Below are 13373 nucleotides of genomic sequence, written 5' to 3'. Positions count from 1 at the left end.
GCACAAATTAAGCACTGGTCGCGGACCCCCTGAGGAGGCTTCCTGGACCCCCCAGGGGTCCCCGGACCACAGGTTGGGAACGATTGATCTATGACAAATTGCTTGCATCAGAAGGGTGAAGGTAATTCTTAGCCTAATGGGCAACATTGCAAAATACTGGCAGTGACATTCAAAAAGTAATTATTTGCTTGGGGGGGGGGGGTGCTTTGAAAATGCAGGAGCATGCGCAGTTGAAGAAATTCTTGGCATGGGGGCACCTACAGCAAAATGCTGGCTCTATCACAATGGATGCATCTCTTGGCCTAAAGGAGGACACCCATGGCATATGGAAGAGAGAGACCATGATAATATGCTATTGACACACTAGATTGATAGTTGGGTCACAATTTATCAACTGCTACCTTCTAGCCCTGGCATGTTGTATGGTATTAATAAAATGGGGGGGGTGACCCATGATAAAATACTGGCCCTAGACAAATGCAGATAGTTGTTTGGCACATGTGGGCACCCATAGCACATTTTGTAACAAAATAAGTTAGGCCAACTTCTTGCGAGCACCAGGCTTAACTGGCCTGACACACCATTACGATCTTGAATATTAAATGAGTGACCCTTGAGAGCCATTGGTGTTTGAGCAAATTCATGTAGAAATTGTGACCTATTTTATAAAAAATGCTCTCAGAGGAAGGACCCCATCGATTACCCGAGAAAAGGTCTAGTTCACTGTGCTTGCTTGCTACTTCTCATGGCAAGTAATTCACTCGACCATTTTCAAAGTTAATCATTCTAACGTTGGTGGTCCCTTAAAACAGATATTTGTCTGCGTTATGTTGTTATATTAATCATACAGTTATTAGGAAATTTCAGAGATGTCAATCACTGTCATGGCTTTAGCATAAAGGTTGAAAAAGTGAAACAAATATACCAAAGAGAAAAGAAGATTGGGCCTGTTCGAATGAAAACACACATGGGACCCTGATGAAGAAACACCATGTACAACTGTTAAACCTCATATATAATGAATCACATGTGTTTAACACCCAACGTTGGGTGATGCAAAATGTGAATAAGACTTTCAACTAGCATTGGCTGAAGGGAGATGTGCACCTTTGACCTGCTCTATGTGTCAATATTATATACTGATCAAACATCAGAAAAAAAGCTAGCTCTGTCGCAGTCTGGTGTAAAATGTAACACAGCTTATGCTTTGCCTTCCCAAAGTTTTACAATCATCCTTCAATTCTGGGCCAGCAATTACATTTTTGTGAAAGGGATGCCCTCTGCAGTGGGTTATGGGTGTGCACCTCTGCCATGAGCACCCAACTGCAAGTGAACCTAGTATCCTGACTTTTATTTTGGTCCTGGTGCCTCGCTAAACCTAGTGTGGGTGCAGAGATCTAGACCCATCTCTGACTATGCAATGTTTTGACTATCAGGGCTATTACCTTCCTGGCAGCCAGGCATCCAGAGTTTAGGAAATGTCACCTAAGGTCAACATTTTTTGCTTGAGGTCTGCCTGAAAAACTTAGAAGCCATCCTGCCTTTGGAGAGAGAGAAGGAAATCTGCAGGAGAAGCCTCTGTTCAGGAACATAGGCCTGTGTGTTGCTGGCAAGGGAACCCTTAGAGAAAGCCCATGACTGAAGAGAGAGTGCTAGGAGAGGCTGTGAAAAGGCCTCCCTCCATGCACAGATGATGGACTAAGCTGTGTCACGTTTAAGCCAGAAGCATATCACCCGACAGTCATGAGATGGTTTGATAATTTGGTGCTGCTGGAACTGATGAAGAGTGAAGGACCGCCTCACCACCAAGTAGAGAGCGTGATCTGCCCATGGTGGCCTCTGCCAAAGATGTCACCAAAAGATTTGGCCTGGAGACTGAAACTACCTGTGCTGAGTTCCTGCCCACAGCTTGAGAGTTGCACTGATAAGCCAGACATTTCTGTGAAAACTTACCTCCTCCAGTTCGTCTTATCTCAATGTCTGGAGAGGACACCGCCATGGTGTGGAGGGAAAGTTCAGATGCATCTTCCAAACATCCAGCATGTAATCTTGCAGACAAGTTAACATGGCAGGGGTAGAGATGCATGGTGGCGGGTGGGGCGATCCTCCTCATCCAATACCAACTATTATTTTGGTCTTTAAAAAAACGGAGGTGCCTATTGAACCAGTGAGATCATTTGAGCTAACCACAACACCTGAGGTTAATCCCTCCTAAGTCCACAGAAGGGTGGGGACGGTGATAGCAGCAATCTCAGCATTAGCGGGCAAAGGGGATGATAACCTGGAAGGAAAGGGGTTGTAGTGCCTCACTTTAGAACATGACGCCCTGCAACCATGTATGTTACAACCACAAAACTGAACAGTATTGAGTTCTGCTGTGAGATTTCCTTTTTCATTGAGACAAGCAGTGTCCTGGACAATACCTTACATGTGTGTGTTGGTTGATTGTTGAGTTCTGAGCTCTTGCTGTCCATCAGTGCTTAATTTGCAAATTAAGAGGTGCCTGTGCTCAAAGCCCTTCTCTTAAACACGAGGCTGCTGTAATTAAATCTGCCAGCACTGAAATCTGAGACAGCGAAATCCCGAAGCCATCTCGGGCCTCTTCAATCCATTTACGGCCACCCCTGCCCCTTCAGCTCATCCTGCAGCTTTCTACTTTCTCCCTTTATGATGCTTTTTAGTTTTTCCTTCTTCCGTCTTTCCCATCCTGTCTTTGGCTCGCAGCAAATACTTGCGGCATAAGAATAAGCGCCGGCCCTCACAAATAAATGCCGGTGCTCAGCACCGGAAACAACAAGCACAAATTAAGCACTGCTGTCCACACTACCTCCCTGAGAACCCACTGAGTGCTCGCCCTGAGTAAACCCCTGAGAGTTAAGAGCGGAAAAGGATGTACTTGGCCCAGCTGCAGAGGCGTGATAGGACAGACCATAGGGCGCCAGTTGTCAACCACCTCAACCACCAAGGCTGACATCTAGAAACCCGTCCGCCTTGTGGCTTCAGCACCCCCTAGCGGTTGTGCGATACCTCACTCCCAGTGTTCAAACCAAACTTACAAAGCAGAAGGTGCTGAGTTGCACAAGTGGGAATTAGCCAAAGTCTTGTGTGATGCGTTCAGTCAATCCTTGCTTCTTAGTCAGTGTTTCCAAACAAGGTGCTCAGTGCGATGTGGCTACCGGTTCATTGGTTAATCACATCACTCTATAAGGCTTTGGGATTTCCCTAAACACTAGTGAGTGAGTGAGTTGGCGAGAAAGTGAGTGGACGAGGGGATAAATAGGTGATTCTGAGCCCTTGATATAATTCGCACCACAGATGAAACCACCGTGTCTTGTCCTGAATCCACAGAAACTCAGTATTGGGCCTGCAACAGAACATCCTTTTATTCACAGAACCCCTGGTTCTAAAGAGTAAAATGAATTAATTTGGCAGGAAAGGATGCTATGCTAATTCATAGTTTTGTGTTCAGAAAATGTCCCATCAGAGGAATGGACTATGAAGGGATGCTGGTAGACTGGGGAAAGTATCTGGAAAATTACAGCATGCACATATACAAGGACCAGTCCTCCAGCGGCTCCTTTACAACCCTACTCTATTTTCTGTTTTACAGACACGAGATGCCAATACTCGCGGTGACATTACTCAAGCGCAGAGAAGCTCCCGTACGGCGCTGACGCTCAACAATGTGGCTCTTGGACTTGGAATCGCCATTACGATCGCCTGGGGCGCATATGTTATTTTCTGGAGTGTTGCATTCACAAACCACTTCATCAGTTCCTACAATGGCTGATTAGGCAAAAATATATATATTTTTTTTAGATTGAATGATTAGTGGTGCAATAATGATTCAAAACATTTTTTGGGGCAGGACTTGCGTTCGTGTCTTTGTGTTTCTATGTTTCTAATGTACTATTTTCATAGTTTCAATATACTGTTTAGTATATTTTATTATTCTCAAAATATGATTAGTGTCTCTTGAAGACATTTTTAGAGTTTTTCAGTGTATAAAGTTGAACTATATTTCTAAACGTCCCGTGGGGACTGACCAAAGGGATGTGCAGTGATGTCATCAAGCAGTTTTTAAGGTTTTATCAGTGATGCCATGTGTTAGATTATGATCAGCTCTTAGTGGGGGGGGGGTTAGGGGGGGGGAGGTAGGGGCCAAGATATTGTTTACGTACCTTACCATAAGTGCCGAATTTCAGCGGATTTTAGATTTTGCCTTTCAACCGTTGCTTTGAGTTCTGTTATTTAAATAGCACTTTCCATGTCCCTTGAGAGAACAAACGCACTGAAAAATAACATCACTTTAACTTCAGTTTTTAAAGTAGTCTCCATGTTTTCTTTGATACATATATATTACTATTGTTTGAGCAAGTGCAACCACACGTCTCAGTAAACAATGTATTTCTAGTGACTTGTGGGGTCTTAGGTTAACTGTGTATATTTTGACTCGAGTTCATGTCGCAAAGAAAGTAGCTCCTCCGCTTAGCATTTTTCATTTAAGTACTGCTTTTGACTCTGTCATATATTATGAAATATTAGGGTAAGGGGATATCCAATTAATTTCATAAAACTGGCTAATTGACTCGATTCTGTATAACTTCGTGACAACTCGGGGATTTACCAAGCGTGCCTTCACACGCAAATACATTTACCGGACAGGTAAGTATATATATATACAGGTGCTGTCGTTTTACACTCTTTGGATAAAGTAATATACTCTCCTGGAGTGCAACGAATCAATTGCTTGACAAGTGTTTGTGTTGGAGATTGTGGAGGAATGGTCCTTTCCTCACGTGTGCACCCGGGAACCTGCGCGCCACAAGGTGGACCGTTTGATGGAGTATACATATATATATATATATATATATATATATATATATATATATATATTTATATCACTTAACTTATCTATATAACACTTACCTTATTTATGTTAGGGCACCCAGGGGTATGCAGTGCATTCCAGTGCAGCACATACCCCTCAGTGCCCGTACATATATATGTAAGGGCACGGAGGGGTATGCACCGGAGTGGCTAATCCTCAGTGCCCTTACCAACTTATGTACGGACACCGATGGTTATGCACTGTACATTGGGGTGCTCACTCTGTCTTCTCACGGAATTCTGTGGAATTTCAATGCAATTCCACGCAATGAAACTCTGCCAATTCTGCCCACCCCTAATTATAACGTAATACCATTACCCACTGAAGAACCAGAACCTTATGGGCCTGGCGGCGCAGGGTACGCCTGAAATCTCCTTGGATTCACCTGCCTCAACTAACAGAGACACGGGACACTCTGTCAGGCGTAAAAGATCAGATTTTATTAGCTGCAGCTAGTACAGTTGTCCAAGAAGTACACAAGGTATGTTCTCAGGAGACTGCCACTTTACTTTGTGGCGCACAATCTTATATACCGTATAAAAAACATTTATTAACTACATACACTCCCAGAACACATAGAAAGGAGCCAGTAAGAATAATGTAAAGATAGAACAGAGCCAATAGAAATGTCGGAAAACAAGACAGCACCAATAGAAGGAATTGGAAAACAAAGTATCAAGTGACTTAAGGTTGCCTCCCCTCCAGCTGTGTTTGTCACCCCTCCCTTGAACTAATTCATTAACCGATCCACAACGAAGTTGCATGTGGTGCGATAAGTTTGTGTGCGTTTGGAGGACAGTTGTGAAATGAGAGAATACTAGCAAAGGACAGCGAAGGCCAGACGATAAGATAAGATCGGCGGAGAATAGTGTGAGCCTACAGATAGTTGAAACAAGGATTAGAAAACCAGACAGGGATTAGTGTACTCGGTCAGACCTTAATACCAGCCTTGTAAAGATAGAGGCAGAAGGCTGTTTTGAACACCATGTTGCAGAATAAGCAGAAAAGGCAGAATGGACTTCGTTCGCTGTGCTGCCTGAGTGAAGGCAACATAAAATGGCGGCGGGCCACAAAATGGCGGGTCGATACGATCGTATTAAAAATCAAATTTCCTCAGACCCTCCTTTTGCCAGAACTCAGGCAAGATACACAAACTCATGTTAATCTGAGTCGATGTCTATGGCCATGAGGTCATCAAGCTGTTGCTGTACCATCATTTTGATATTCTCTGCTCTTTGTGACTTGGGTTTGGGAATACATGCAGTAGCACATAGGTTACAGATGGCAGGACCGCAGTGCATACAAAGACAACAAGAGAATATAAAAGCTAAAATTACTCCAAAGAATGTCAATACCTTCCAACCCCATTTGGACAATAATCCCCAAAACCACTCTGAAAAGGACCAATCTCCTTCGTCCTGATGAATCGACTCGGAGATTATGTGTAATTTAGAGATAGCTTGGTATACTGTCGGAGCGTCATTAGGTATGAAAATACAGCAACTTGATCCGATCAATTTGCATACTCCACCACGGTCCGCAAGAACAAAGTCTAAGGCAACACGGTTCTGCAAGGTCATAAGACGATCAGCCTGTAGTTCAGCTGTAATGTTACTTAAAGCTCCTACAGTGATGTCTATGGTGGTTTCTACGACACAAACCAATTGCCTTATATTTCTGCTGTTGGCCATTGGACCCCAGAAGGGAAGAAATCCTTTGAGGAAATCTCCTCCCTCTTGTCCTGCTGTGTCTTTCGAATCCACAATCCCTCTGCCATATCTATTTTTATGATGGTTCGCAGGAGCGGTGTATGTAGGGGGAAGAAGAAAGGCTATATAACAAGTACCAGAGAAATCAGCTGGCAACCATGTATAAGCCCTATCGTGGCAAACGAAGTATGTACCTTGAGATGGTACTAACGGCAGTGAATTCAGGGCTGAATAAACATATGTATGGGAACATAAACTTTCTCTTTGTCCGGTGTTTGGAGTTCTACCATTTATTTGCAGACAGAAATTTCCTTGTTGGGGTATGACCCGTATCGGAGGAGATTTTCCTTGCTCAACCTTATCATTGAGGCTGGAAATGTAATTAGTTATGTTCCAATTGGTATATGCTTTTCTTTCATCTATGGAAGCTTCACTTTTTTCCATGATTTTAGCCATAGCTACCATTCCCTTTATCAATAAACTATGACTGAAATCTGAACCAACACTATGTGAACTGACAGGTTGTTTAATTTTACTTTGATATGCATTATTGAAAATGACAAAATAAGCCCAAGCGGAACCTTCATAGGAGAATGGAAGAACTAAATATGGCATTCCTTTTTCTACCGTATGTGGTATGAGTCCACACACCCAACAGTCAGTTGTATTGATCACTAACTGATGTTGATGTAACAACTGGACGAAGGAATTGTTAAAGTATTCAGTTCTTCTGATGAGTTCATGCTGGGGAAGAGTGTGAAATAGGTGCGGAGAGATAGTAGAAGAAGATGTAGAGGTAGGAGAAGAGACAACTTTTTGCTGCAGAGTAATAATGATCCAGTTTACAGATGCCAAAAGAATACACGACAATATAATGACGCATAGAGCAATACTACAACGACTATATATTTCTTTACAATTATTCTTTACATTTTTACTTTCTCTTTTATCTAATGTAGCCTCCATCTTGCTAAGTGGATGCTCACGGCAATCTTCCTCAATCACTGTAGTCACGATTATCTACCGTCCTATGACACTGTGAGGTCCTGCAGGCCTATTGCCACTTACTCAGGTCGTAACTAAGACTCCTACCGTGACCCTGCAACCGGGATAGAGTACTACATAGGAGAGAAATTTACAAGTTCTTTGGTCTTGGTCTCAAATTATAGCATTCCTGTCCAGAGGCAGTCTGGTTTTGAAACAATGTTCCTGGATTTGTCGTGTTCAAGCGACGATGCGATGGTATTGCTTCTTGAAGGATGTCGTCGTCCTCTTTCTCAGAAAGTGTTCCAATTAGACGCGCATCACTGAATGGTACAAATTGCGGAACTTTCTCACTTTCAGAGTCACTGATGCCTCTACGGACCCACTGATCGAAAGGCAAGGGCAAAGGCACTTTCTTGCAGTGCACGGCATGCACCCAGTTTTTCTTTCCTTCGACTTTAACTGCTGTTCTTGTGGTCAAAAGAACCAGGCGTGGCTCTCTCCATCTGGGCTCCAAATTTCTCTGTCGTTGGAAATTTTTCGTGCAGACCCAGTCACCTGGTCGGATGGAATGACCTGGGTCTGTGGAAGCCTCTGGTAGAGCACTCTGAACCTGTTGATGAAGAACACGCAATTTAGTTGTAAGGTCATGCAAGTAGTCAATCAACATCGGGTATGGCAAGTCTGAGTATTTCTTAGGGCGAGGAACTCCCCATACATTAGCTGGGCGACCAAATATCACTTCGTAAGGGCTAAGCCCCAAACGAGAGTGTACTGCTGTTCTGGTGGACAGAAGAGCCAATGGTAAAGCATCAGGCCAATTAAGTCCTGTGCTAGCTTGCACCTTAGCAATTTTAAGCTTCAAGGTTCCATTGTAGCATTCTACTAAACCAGCCGACTGTGGGTGATTCGCCGCGTGAAACTTCTGTTTTATGCCAAGACCTGCACAAACTTTTTGCATGACTTGACCCACAAATTCGCTCCCATTGTCACTCCAGACAATGCGCGGCAAACCAAACCTAGGGAAGAATTCTTTCAAAAGTATTTTGGCAGTTGATAAAGCAGTATTGTCCTTCAGAGGGTAGGCTTCTACCCATCTAGAAAAAGCACATACTACCACCAGAACATATTTGAGGTTGTTGCATCGTTCCATGTGAATATAATCGATCTGCAACACCTCAAATGGATATGTTGGAGGAGCAAAATGACCTGCTGGAGTTGGGGTTCCCTTTCCCGGATTGTACATCAAGCAAACAATACAATGTTTTACTACATTATTTGCACACTTTGGGATCCCCTCATTTTGCCACACTGGAGCCAGAAGTTTACATATTCCTTTTGCACTTAGGTGAGCTGGACCATGTGCCATAGTAACTACAGGTAGTACATAAGCATCTGGTAACAGCCAACGTTGATGTTCTGATAATTCAACCCAACATCCCATCTCATCTAACATTCCTGTACTTTCCTTCCACTTTCTCAACTCATTCTCCGTAGCCTCTCCTTGAATTGATTTCACACTCTCTACTGTATCTTCACACATTCCCTTTTCTCTTACGCAGTTTGTGGGACCTACAACATACATTCGACTTGTGTTGTCTCTGGCTGTCTTTTTCGCTACCTCATCTGCAAATGCATTTCCTCGACCAACATCGTCCACAATCTTTTTGTGTGCACTACACTTCACGATCGCTATCTGAGTAGGCATTGTAAGTGACTCAAGAAGTTCAGTCACTAATTGACCATGTTGTATCTTAGTACCATGGGAAGTAAAGAATCCTCTTTCCTTCCATAAACGCCCAAAGTTAAACGCTACACCAAAAGCGTATTGGCTATCAGTGTACACGTTTACTCTTTTTCCTTTGGATAACACACACGCTCTAGTTAAGGCTATCAATTCAGCTGCCTGAGCTGAATTATGTCTAATGCGTGCTGTCTCCACAATCGTATGCAAAGTAGTAATAGCATAGGCTGAAACTGTATCTCCATTCGGGAGCTTGAAACAAGAACCATCTACCCATAGTGTTCCATCTGGATTCACTAATGGCGTGTCTTTTAGGTCAATTCTACCCTTAGTCTCTTCTTCAGTACGGAGAAAACAATCATGCTGTTCAGAGACATCTCTCTCTTCGGGAAGAGGCAACAAAGTAGCTGGATTCAGGGTATTACATCGTTTGATGTGTATGTGACTAGCCAAAAGCGTCAGCTCATATCCGGACAACCGAGCACTCGTAAGATGCTGCGTTTTTGTCCTATTTAGTAAAGTATCCACTGCATGTGGCACCATAACAATGAGAGTATTATCTAGCACTACTCCAGCAGACTGTCGAATAGAAATTGCTGCTGCCGCTGTCGCCTTAAGACAACTAGGCAATGCTTTAGCTACTGGATCTAACGTAGCTGAGAAATATGCGCATGGTCGCTGTTGATCTCCAAAACGCTGCGTTAAGACTGACAATGCACAACCCTCTCTTTCGTGGACATAGAGCGTAAAGGGCTTACTGTAATCAGGAGTACCCAATACAGGAGCAGAACACAAAGCAATACGCAAATCAGTAAAACTCTTCTGACATTCGTCAGTCCACGGAAGAGGCTGAGGCGTATCTTTTAAAGTTAGCGCCAACAGCGGTTTAGCCAATAAAGAGAAACTCGGAATCCACTGTCTACAATAAGAAGTAATGCCCAAAAAGGCACGTACCTCTCTTTGTGTGGATGGCACTGACATTTGTGCAATTGCCTGAATTCGTTCGGGGGTCAATCGTCGTCCCTCCTTTGACAAGAGATGACCCAAATAAGTCACCTCGCGACAGACATATTGTAATTTAGAAGGAGAAACCTTGTGATTCAGATCAAACAAATGACGCAACAGTGCAACGGTCACGTTTTTGCAAATCTCCTCTGAATCAGCGGCAACTAATAAGTCATCCATGTACTGAATGAGAGCGGCACCGGACGGTAAGGAAAAGGCATCAAGATGACATTTTAGAGCTTGACTGTAAATAGAGGGACTTTCACAATAACCTTGAGGTGCGCGTTTAAACCGGAAGCTTCGGCCTCCGAGGGAAAAACCAAAAATATCTCTACTCTCTTCGGCGATGGGAATACTAAAGAAAGCATTCTTTAGATCAATAACTGAAAACCAAGTCGCTGTAGAAGGTATCATCGTCAACAGAGCAGTGATATCTGGAACTACAGGAAACTGCGGTACGACAATCTTGTTTACCTCCCGAAGATCAATTACAAAACGATAAACAGGAGGCTGAGAAGGATCAGTGCGTTTAAGAACCGGAAGAACAGGACTGTTACATGTATTTCCTCTCGTTTCCTCAACCACACCCTTCTGAATCAAATCATGGACAATTTCCAGAAGTGCTTTCTCACCTTCAGTAGAGATTCTGTATTGCGGAATACGTGGCATTTCAGCATTGGGCTTAAGAGTAACAACATAAGGTGGGATCTCAAGACAACCAACGTTATTCGGACCCGTAGCCCAAAGCGTTTCGGGAAGAGAAAGCAATTCAGGTGGGAATTGATCTTTTGATAAGTACATTGGACTAGTCATTTTCTGTCCTAGAGTGAGGTATACACCAGAAGGTGAACAATATATCGTAGCATGCATTCTTTTTAATAGATCTAAACCCAACAGATTTTCACCACAACCATTCGTCAGAAGAAGCGGAGCTTCTAAATCATAAGGGCCTATTGAAACAGGCAAAGGGCAAGAAACTGGATTGCGAACAGGGGCGCCAGAAAATCCTACAGATACATTCGTTAAGCCAGACAAAGGTGCGCCAGGGAGTTTAGAATGAATGATTGAGCTTCTCATGGCACCAGTATCTAAAAGAAATGGCTCTGAAACACCCATTGTAGTGACATTAACATAAGGTCCATTCTGATCCACTGGAATTGACGTAACCCCCTTACTTTGTCCATGGCTGTCCTATTCAAAATGAAGACTTTCATTCCCTCCTTCAATATACTGATCCTCACTGTAATACTGTGTAGACCTAACATTTTGCTGGTCAAAGTAATTTCCGGAATTTGGAGGAACAAAAGAACGCTGCCCTTGGGTTAACACACCTCGACCTCTACCTCTATTTGCTGACTGAGGACCACCACGACCTCGTGGAGCAGATGTTGCTCCATTACGCTGCAACAATGCCGGACAACTGTTCTTAAAATGACCTTCCTCCCTACAATAAGCACATTGATTGGGACCTAGCAAAGGTCTTGGAATGAATGGTTCAGGCTTTTGATACAGCCTCTGAAACTGCGGAGGCTGTTGAAACTGAGGCTGAACATAACGAGGAGGATAAGCCTGTTGCAAGAGAACTTTAGTTTTTAATTCTTTCGTCTTTTTCTCTTGTTTTTCCCTTTCTTCTTTGTCTCTATTTTCATAATATTGTGCAGTAGCCAATATCTGGGCGGAAGAAGAAACTGCCCATGAACTCTCGGAGTCTTTTAGCTTGTGTGATAGTTCAGGAAGCAAGTTATATACGAACTTATCCACAAATAATCGCTGTCCCCCTTCTGTAGCCATATCTTGACCACTGTGATCAATGAATGTCTCCTCGAATCGGGTAAAGAAATCGGAAACACTTTCATCTTTCTTTTGTTTACATGCTGCTAGCTTATCCCAATTAACTCTCAAAGCAGGCATCATTGTTTTCATTAATGTAATAATCCTACCAGGGAGTTCTGAGATCAAAGCGTCGGGCTTTGCACCACCTACTTGACCTCTATCTGCGGCAATAATAGCGTTCCAATCGCCGCCTAATTCTTGAGCGTGATCCTCTCTACGAATTTTAGCCCATATTGTCTGTGGAACTACATTTCCCATCAACATGTCAATATCTGCTAGATTCATAGTACATGCATCAACTGTTTGCGACAACTCTTTATAGTAACCAGCAGGATTTTTGCGTGGATCTGGTAGTGACTGTTTAAGTGCTAAAACTTCAGACCTTTTCCAGGGGACATGTATCCATATGCGCTGAAAATGCGCAGGAATAGCTGGATTAGCACCTGCTGCTGCAACTTCTTCCTTCCATATTGGAGAAACCTCTCTCATGGGATAGTTTTTCAGTGCTGTCCTATCTGAAGGATCAGAATCAGGAAAAGTCTGTGAGAACAATAGGGATCTGAAAGAAATAAGTGTTCTGACAGCGTTTTCAACCTTAGGACCCACAATAAGTCCTTTGTCAAAGTCAGCCTGAACATCTAACAGATCCTGTGGGACCGAACCCAAATTCATATCCTCCCATTCTTTAGCGAGAGTATCGCACATAACTTTAAAAACATATCTCTGCGTAGGTGCATTCCATTGCAGAAAGGTGGACATAATATCAGACGTACTATATTGGGGACCCTTCTTGATCCATCTACAAGCAAGTGAGTCCAATTTTTCTCGCTCTTCGGAGTCTGGGAATTGACTACGAGACTGTCTTCGAGAAAAAGCTGGAGACACGTTTAAAGCTTCAAAGAAAGGTGATAAGAGACCAGAGACAGTATCTGCAAATCGCTTACGCATAGATGGAGAATTTGACATAAGGATAGGGGACAAGGTATTAGGTGAATTAACTAAAGGAGCATTAGGAATTGCCAAAGGAGCAGAAGGCAAAGGAGTTAAAGGCAAAGCTGGCATAGGCAATACTTGAGGAGGCAAATGTGGAAAAGCTGGAGCAGGCGGAAGCACAACTGGCGGCTGAACAGGCTGTAACATCGGGGGTGCATTAGCACCTTGTACATAGGGCGGAGGCAATTTCAATAAGTGGGACATTAAGGAATCT

General features: G+C 43.3%; 1 long non-coding RNA gene across 1 annotated transcript in view; it reads left to right on the top strand.

The window, feature by feature from the left end:
• LOC138247437 (uncharacterized) overlaps positions 1-4318 on the top strand; it is a 38972-nt gene extending 34654 nt beyond the window's left edge. Inside the window, exon 3 of the long non-coding RNA XR_011194506.1 lies at positions 3611-4318. This is a non-coding gene — a long non-coding RNA (uncharacterized lncRNA). The remainder of the gene's footprint in view (positions 1-3610) is intronic.
• The last annotated feature ends 9055 nt before the right edge of the window (positions 4319-13373 follow it).

The sequence above is a fragment of the Pleurodeles waltl genome, chromosome 7, assembly GCF_031143425.1.
Source record: "Pleurodeles waltl isolate 20211129_DDA chromosome 7, aPleWal1.hap1.20221129, whole genome shotgun sequence".
Classification (NCBI taxonomy): Eukaryota; Metazoa; Chordata; class Amphibia; order Caudata; family Salamandridae; genus Pleurodeles; species Pleurodeles waltl.
The sequence above is the reverse complement of the archived record's forward strand: the minus strand, read 5'-3'. Positions and strand labels throughout refer to the sequence as shown.